The following is a 9,310-nucleotide window of genomic DNA, read 5'->3' as shown; positions in this document are numbered from 1 at the left end:
AGGGGGGGTGGTCGAGTAGTATACGGAGTGGGAGGACTTGTTTCTTTTCCTTACCTCAGTATGGCGCTGCTTGAAATCCCAGCTTCCTCCCACGTAATACGGAAAGCCTAGTGTGCCCGCGCCTTAAAAAGGCATCAACACTCACATCAAGCTCGTCAACTAGGTAGACAACAATGAGATAAATTCGATGTAAAGCCCGGAACGCTTCACGCTGTGGTTGTCGACGAGCTTTTGCCTGACACCGATGACTCAAGATCACGTACATTGTGACCAAATGTACAAATTGGGCAAAAATGCCGTTATTACTCTGCGACAGTAATGTAGCTCTAACACCAACGGTGCGCCAATCTAGGTGCCATACACCCTTAGTAGCAACACATTCGACGACAAAGCAACACCTAGCTTTGTCGTCGACTCCTCACTGTCGGCTGTCACAGTATATAGAAAACCGTTGCTATAGTCGAAACGCATGTGTGTATGTGAATAAAAAGGTTTACATCCGACGAATATTATCATAATTGTGACAGAACTATATAATACCCCTACAAGCACAAACCCTTTATTCTAGTCGGCGACTTCAACGTAGACATTATGCACCTTAGGACGTAGTCTTGTCGACTCTTTATATCAGCTTTAGGTCACCTTATGTCAGTCAATAGACATTATATGGGACAACGCTCGGGTAACGTACGGTAATTCACACATACGATACCCGCACCTTCGCCTGCTCGTCATGATGCACTTCGTGCAGATGCGCGGAATTCTTTTTGCCTATATATTACTCGCCGTTGTTTTAATACGCATTTCGTGAAACTCGATGTATTGCAGCTTGCACTGAGCCGAGACCACGAAACTACGCTTGCGTGCTGCGGCTACGTAGTTTGTATCGTTGGAATATATATTTTTCAATTTATTTTCTCCCGGACGGAAACGTTTTCGGACTATTTGAGATGCCAATGACTAATGCGTTTGGCCCAGGAGGGCTTAGCAGCTGCAGAATCTGCTGTCTGCGAAGTCTCCATCCGCAACTCAAGTGGACCACCTTTCTGCCACAGTGCCTTTTTTTAGGTGCGTGAATATTCTATGTATTTACAGTGAAAATGTACTGTTCGTCTTGTATTGTCTCTGTAAATACTTATGTAAAAACCGCTCTAAGAATTGATGTGTAGGCATGAGAATCGTCCTACATGAAGAGTTTTATGTTTGTGTTTATCAGAAGGAAGTGCTCAGTGTACCCGGCATGAATTTCTCCCTTCGGTGACGTTATCTTGAGCTAGGCATTGTATTAGCGGTGAAAGAAAAGCTGTGAATAGGCTCACTTTACCCGACCGTTGAGTAATACGCTATTCTTCGAATGTTATGTGCTACTGCATAACTTTACCATCGCCTGCATCCCGTTCCCGTCAGATTACTCTCACCTAGTGTTCAAGTACCAAATATTGTCTTACTTTTTTGGTGCAATGTACTACTGACTCTGCGAAACTGACTTTTTTTTCATTTTGTTTATCAGTAGTGAAGGTGCCCGGCATTCCATGTGTATAGTAATGTGACATGGTGCTTTATGTTTCGTGTCAGTACAACGGCTAATACGTAGATCATTGCATTCATATTTCATTTATATTTTTGTCATGCAGTGACATTTCTTAAAACTTCATGATTCTGTCTCATCAGATGCTCATCTGCACTTTGGTCGGTATTGCACTAAATGAAAATCATGTTCCTGTATGTGTATCCATCAACGGGCCTACACATTTCAATGCGTGAGATTTTTAATATCTTATTTCTGAACTTTAGAATGAACTTTTGTGCTGTTTAGTCATGGGTGCACGGTGCATTCATCCCTTCTGTTCTTCTCATGAACTTGTGTCGTGCCCCATTATATGCAAATCTTGAGCTTTGGAAACGAAGCAATAAAACGAGGTCAGAGAAAGATTGTGGGTGGAATTCATCCTTCATGCTCTGGCACATGATGGCTGCGCGCCTTCAGACGCAAGAATGCGCGGCCATGCACAACACGCGCGCGCGTGGACACGACAACAATACAGGGCCTCAAGCAGAAATTGGGCAGATCCCACGTACCATGGAAATCGATGATATGCGAAGCATGCGCTGTATGGTGACTGTGGCGTAATTTTTCATATTGAGCAAAACGTTACGGAATGACGCTTGAGAAATGTGGAATTGGTATACGCTCACTCATAAGTCGAAGATCCTCATATGTATTATATAACCAGGTTTTTACAGTTCCGTAACGATGCCAACAGCAATATGGGTGTTACTAACACCAGACGCGGTAAGCTGATATGTAGGGCTTATATTTTTCAATACTGAATAGCGCGAATGCGATTAGGACAAAGACGGAACACCGGAAGACGGAAGCTTCATTCAGGAAAGTTTCCCTATATATATACACAGCTGAGTGGCCCGCTCAGTCACACGCATGTTACAGTCACAGTTACAGTTGTTATCGGCATGCTTATAATTGTCCGTCATGACGGAGAACGCACACACGTTTCACGAACCCGTGTGTATGTGCAGAAGGGGTTCTCGACAGTTCTTACACAAGGTGATCACCACCGTGATCATTGAGCACCAGCAGCTGGACCGGACTAGTCAATCGGATCTGGTCGTGATCGCGGCTTCAGGACTCTAAGGGTAGTGAAGGGTGAGGTTAAGTGCAGCTGGTGGAAATCCTGGATGCCTCTTACGATGAAATGATCTATGATGCCTCCTGTCATGGATGTGGCAGCGAGGTCTTTTGATGCCCTGTCCACATCCAAGCCGTCTTTCACGCAGTACAGAGGCCAAGCGTTGTTGGGTCTTGATAAATCAATGTTGTAGTCACCGGTAATAATGAGACGCCTCGTTCTCTCAGCAGATTTATTGTAGGCAGCATTGATCCCGGTTTTTGTGTAATCCATGGGATCCACGTTGCGGACCACGTGGACGAGTGGATGGTAGTCGAGCGTCTTCCAGGGGTGCTCTGTCTTCAACCTCCTCACTTTCCTTGCGTCCGGCGCGGTCGTCTAGCGTTTACGGGGCTCGGCTGCTGACCCGAAGGTCGCGGGTTCGATCCCGATGGTGGCGGTTGCATTTCGACGGAGGCAAAATGATTAATGCTCGTGTACTGTGCGATCTCGGTACACGTTAAAGAATAGCATATTTCAAAATTTCCGGAACCCTTCGCCACGGCGTCTGTCATAATCATATCGTGGTTTTGGGACATAAAACCCGAACAGTTATTATTATTTTCACTTTTCCTGCGTGTCAGTGTTTCTGTTCGCGGTTACTGTGTTGGTTGAGACTCTGTACCACCTGTGGCACATACCCGCATAGCATGAACTCTGGTATACTGGTATGTGCCACACGTGACTGAGAGAAAGGGTTCCATGACGTACGCGACATGTATTTCGCGTTATTCTTGCCATGACCAATGAATCGTGTTCGTCATACACTGATCCCCTGCTGCGCCAAGCTTGGAATGGGACAAGTTATAGAAACGACCAGGAGAACACCCAGATGTAGGCGGCTAGATAGATAGATAGATAGATAGATAGATAGATAGATAGATAGAAGATAGATAGATAGATAGATAGATAGATAGATAGATAGATAGATAGATAGATAGATAGATAGATAGATAGAAACGGCCAAAGTGTCTGAGGTTCGCTAAGAAAAGCTTCGCATTTAAAAAGAAAAGAAAATCGATGTAACGCGAAAGTGAAACGTGTTTTCACAGACGTAGTTCAGCGTTTGCTGTGCATGATTTCATCACGAGTGCGAAAGAATGAATGGTATAGTCAAGTGGCGTGTTTTACAGCCAGGAGTTGACCCGACGAAGCAGTGGTTTATGTTGCCCAAGGACTAACACGAAGCAGACCAGCGATCACAGTATGTCGTCTTCCTCTTGTCCTCTTCTCTTTAGCTTGAGCCCCGCGTCCAGTACCCCGTGTACACTGCTCGAGGCCCCGTGTCCACTGCCTTCATTACAATCACTCCCAGGCAATGATGTAGTCGTCCTTGCGACCTAAGGGCAAGAGTACAGAGAAGGGTCATGGTACTGCTTGAGCCGAGAGACGTGCACAATTTCTTGTCCACGACGACGCTTGTCCGCAAAGGCGTCCAGCGGCTCTACGAGGTAGTTGGCCGGTGATGTTTGGTGTACTACCGGAAAGGGACTGTGGTACCTCGAAGAAAGTTTGTGGCAGAGTCCCGAAGGAGTTGACGGAAACAATAACCACACCAATGCGTTAGGAGGAAAGCACGTACGCGTAGTCGAGGCATCATGTCAACGTTTTGGCGCGTCTGGTCTTGTGACTTGAAGGCACGAGCAAGATGGCGACATTATTCAGCTTGTGCAACTGCTCGTGAGGCAACCTTCAACTCTTAAGGGTCCAGCCGATAAGGAAGAATTGTTTCCATTGTGGATAATGGTTCGCGTCCATAAGGAAGAAAGGCGGAAATTCAGTGGTGCTCTACACTGTAAAAAATATTTTGTGAAAAAAACAGAAATTGTCTGGCAGCTCTCTTGCCACAAAAATTTCTGTAAAGCTATGTTTTCTATTTTGAAGTTTTCTGTGTTTTAACATATTTTTTTCGTTTTACTTTACAGAAGTTTTCTGCATAAACACAATGTTCAGTTTTCCGTTACAGAAAAACTTGGTTTTCTGTTTGCCTTCTTTCTGTTATTTCACTGTTATTTTCTCTTTTACAGTACAGAAATTTTATGTTTAAAAACATGTTTCACTTTTCAGACACTGAAAAAAACTGTTTTCTGTTTTCATTTTTCTGTTATTTCGCTAATAGTGTCCGTTTTCGTTTACAGAAACGTTATCTATAAGTACAAGTCTGGATATCGAGTAACAAAGGCTGTGTTTTCTGTTACTGCCTTCCTGCTATTTCATTACTGCATTTTAATTCGGGAACATAATTTTTTATGCATAAAGATCAGCTTATATATATATTACCATAGAAAAGCATTCCTCAGTACTAAAAAGTAGTTATGTCACTTGCACAAGCGATACGCAAAAATATTTTGTTTAGCCAAATGCAATGGCAAAAATACCACTATACTGCGTTTGCATAATCCAAATATATTCCAATTTTTTAAATAATATCTGGGGTTTTACGAGCCAAAACCAGGATATGATTATGAGGCCCATCGTAGTGGAGAGCTTCCGAAATTTCGGCCATAATGGTTTTTCTAACGTGGGCTGACGTCGCACAGTACACGGGCCTCTAGCATTTCGCCTCCGTCGAAATCCGACCGCCACGGCCGGGGTCGGACCCGCGACTTTCGGGTAAGCAGCCGAGCACCGGAGCCACTGTACTACCGCAGCGGACATCGTGAACTTCTTGGAGCTACACCCTGGTAAATCGTGAACTTCTTGGAGCACTCTGGTAAATAACGCAATAAAAACAGGCACGTTTCCGTAGATTCTCCTTTCATGATAAAAGAAACAAATTTTTATTTAAGCACAGGAAATGCTGCATGTAAACAGCTTCAAAATAATGAAAACTGCGTACATGTTGTCACCGTATATTCAAACTGGTTTGGAAAATGTGTAGCTATACCGTATTTACTCGAATCTAGGCCGGCCCCGATTATAAGCCGACCCACGAAATGCGCAAGGCCAGAAAAAAAAAAAAAGCTTAAGCATTATACTCGAATCTAAGCCGACACCTCCCCCCCCCCCCCACTTTCGCACATCATTTTTTCGAAAAAAAAATCGGCTTAGATTCAAGTAAATACGGTATATTCATAATGACACTGCAAATTTTTCGTTGAAACACTTAGCATTCATAGTCTCGCAGAGCTTTAAGTTGGTCATTTGTGGTGTGAGGCAGCGGTGCTTCCTTGACTTCTCGACCTTGCTCCCTCTGTCAGGGTTGAGTGCGGCGGCTGCCCTAAAAACGAATAATGATATTTTTAGGTGCACCAGGCGGTTGGATGATTATGCTGAACATAATTGGCCACACTGAGAACAACATTTATTATGTTTGTAGAGCGCTCAAGAAACCCTCGCATTGCCTCTTTAAGGTGTGCTGTGTGGAATCAGTTAAAAGAAAAAAAAAACCTCATGATCCAGATGGAGATTCATTTCTATAAAAGTACATTATGTTTCATACAATGTCATTTATTGCAACGTAAGGACTTGAAAGGAAATAATGCTCTTCACAGAGCAAGGTTCATGTGCTTTTAAACACTCACTCAAATACAGTAAGGGCTCATTAATTCGGATTTCACGGGTCCGGAAAAAACGTCTGAATTAACCGAGTGCAAAATTATCGAGAGTATCAAGAAAAAATAAACAAATGACTATTATAACAATGCGTTTTCTTTTTCTTGATGAATGTGCAAGTCCAGTACCTATTTTGCATGAGAGTAAAAGCCACGATTCCTGTCATTAAGTTTATCGTTCACAATGAAACCGTGGCCTAAGACCCCGTGTATTAAGCCGAAACGTTTTCTCAACCCATCCCTTATTACGTACCTCCGCGAGCAACACCACCACGCCCACGTGATGATCATTTTGTCACCGAAAAATTGGCCGGCAACTGATCGTTTGTCCATCGGAATGTAACAAGCGAATTTTATGTCAACTTGCGGAGTGCCGCTGAAGGTCCTTATCTTCAACAGCTTCCACCATGTATGAGCTTTGTGATATTGTGCGCGCATAGCCCAAAGTCAAAACAAAGCTACCATGCCTATAAACAAAACAAAGGTGTTATTAAACAATGCATGTGCTTGCTGGGACCAGAAAACACCTCCGAGCTATCCCATTTTTCTAAGTGCACATGCATGATTGCATGGTAGGCACTATTGGTTTCACAATTTAGATCTGCTAAAAATTACACTGAAACCATTGTAGTGCGATAGACCCGGACAAAGTGGATGACGGTACACCACGGGCACAATTTTCACCACGGATTTTATGGCATTGCCACAGACAATCAGGGAAAGAACATACTCATACTAAAGCGCATGCGTGCACATGCTCTCCATTGCAAACAATAAGAGATATGAAAAAGTCGTGTGGAGCTATATATGCGAAATAAGCCTATAGACGTGTCGCTGATGCAATCTGTGCCTATTTTGCTTACAGGGAATTCTCGCTTGACCGCGCCAATCCTCGTCGGTCCTTTGTTTATTGTGCCTCTTTCTCTTTCTGCGTTGTGCTCACAATTATGGTATACCAACTAGCCCGGACACACACCTTGCTCCGGTAGCAGAACTGCATAAAAAAGTGCTAGCTCTTATTTAAATTAATGAAAATTTTCATGTTACTTGGTGCCCCTTCGAAATCCTCATTAAACATGATTAAAAATACTTCACACGTCAACCGTTCTATATACTATCATTATTTAAAATCTTTTATGACAGCTCAGAATTCCCGTAGACAGTTTTACACTTAAGCTGAAAATTTCTATTTGGTCATTCCTTCCATCAGAACCCTCACTGGCTTAGCCAAATGGGAGTGTAGTATCAGATATTGGAAATTCCCCAGTACTTGTCTACTTTTGTACTATCTAATGTGGCTTGATCTAAGTTAGTTGCATGAATCTTGTCCAAAAAGTCAGAAAAATCACATTAAGTTTTAACCTTTGTGTGAACTCCAGGGTTAGGCTGACCTCCTTGCGGTATTCAATAGTAAGGCGAAGTGTGTAAAGAACATCAACTTGAATGCCTGGCCACCGTGTGGTGGATTCGACCACAGCATGGGTATCAATACAGATGGTAAATGCCCCGGCAGTCAGAAAAGTTTTCTCCTGGAACAAAATATTTACTGTTTAGAAATATTCAGCAATATATTGCAAGTATCCATAAAAATACCTTTGCCAATGATGAAAGGGGAGCACGGCACGTCTTCGACGTTATCTTCACTTGTACTTGCCTGCAATGATTAAAGTTATGAAGTTAATTATGCGATAAGTAGCCATTAAAACTCCTCTACCCTGGAGTACAAACAAGCATACGAAGACAATTAAAAAGTTTGCCAATATTTGTATTGAACTACAGACATTTTAGATGTGATATAAAATAAAAACAAATAAATGCTCTCAATAATAGAAGGTAAATTAAAGCAGCGAACAATTTGAGGAGCAGGCCACTGTCACATAATCCTCTTACCTTCTGGTAGCTGAAGATGCAGCAGCACCTTAGGGCACTATAGCATCAGTGCCAACTTAGCGTGATCCATTATGTTGTGTCTTAGCGCCGGTAATTTGGGCTTCCATGACACACAACGATATAAATCCTTTTGGACTCTTCGTTTTCTTTACAGTCCTCGGTATCTCGTAGCACTAGCTCGGAGAAGGAATTCTCGGAACACTTTTCTGTACTGTTCCAATGGGCACTTCATGCAGAATGCATTCATGTTTTTGTGCAGTGCGGCGCACTTCATGAAACGTGGCGCAATCGTCTTGGTGGTACCACAGAGACTGCAGACATGCATCGCTGAAATAAATAAAAAACTGTAATTACCGAAAGAAATAGAAAAGTCTGTTATAACGGTAAGCACTTCTGTAAAGCTAAAAAAGAAAAGGAAAGGAGGCTAATGCTTGACTGTAACAAACATTTTTGCCAATTCAGAGAGAATGAATCTTTAACATTAAATGCTATAACTAATTGAACCATATTCCTAATGCTTTCAAAAAGCCTTTAAAGGCATTCGCATTTGCACGGACGTGAGGCTAAGCATGCAGACGAATAACACCTGACCACGTGGGCGCGCTCAGTGAACCTCCATTGCAGAAAGTGTTTACGCAAGGAAGCAACAATGCATGCGCAATGACGTCCGCAATGACGGTTGCTTCGCGTCGACTATTTCATTATTTGGGCTAGCGAGCCGTCAAGTTGCGATTTCAGACGCCATAAACCTCACGCGCGACAGAACGTGCGCCTCACAGAGCTAAAAAATTTCGCGTTCAGCGACGAACACATCTCGTAACTTGGTTGCGTTATTCAAAAGTTGTATCGGTACTTTTATTCGACAATGGAAGTCTAATAACTACTGCCGCCAAGCACTGGTGAACAAAACGGGCGAGAGCCAACGAAAGATTCATTCGCCCTTCAATACGCCACTAAAAACAAAGTCCGCCTCTCCGGAAACCGGGATTCTTTAACGGTAGTCACGATCGATGTCCACAATAAGCCTTCACGAACGGCTAGAACAGCGGCGTCGGCATTGGTGCTCCACTGAGAGATCACATGTGGCATGTGCCACGATTCACCGCCTGTACTACGAGCGCACTTGAGCCCACTTTCCAGAGGACTTCACGGCTTCACGCCGTTGCGTGTAAACCACGG

At 43.3% G+C, this 9,310-nt stretch overlaps 1 long non-coding RNA gene across 1 annotated transcript; it reads right to left on the bottom strand.

Moving 5' to 3' along the window:
* Nucleotides 1-5,726: 5,726 nt before the first annotated feature.
* Nucleotides 5,727-8,232, bottom strand: LOC125759302 (uncharacterized). The gene is made up of 3 exons (XR_007416869.1): nt 8,132-8,232; nt 7,835-7,895; nt 5,727-5,907 (listed from the first exon to the last, which is right to left on the bottom strand). It is a non-coding gene; the product is annotated as an uncharacterized LOC125759302 (long non-coding RNA).
* Between the last annotated feature and the right edge of the window lie 1,078 nt (nt 8,233-9,310).

Source organism: Rhipicephalus sanguineus, chromosome 7 (assembly GCF_013339695.2).
Source record: "Rhipicephalus sanguineus isolate Rsan-2018 chromosome 7, BIME_Rsan_1.4, whole genome shotgun sequence".
Taxonomy (NCBI): domain Eukaryota; kingdom Metazoa; phylum Arthropoda; class Arachnida; order Ixodida; family Ixodidae; genus Rhipicephalus; species Rhipicephalus sanguineus.
Note: the sequence above shows the minus strand (reverse complement) of the source record. Positions and strands in the feature narration are given on the sequence as shown.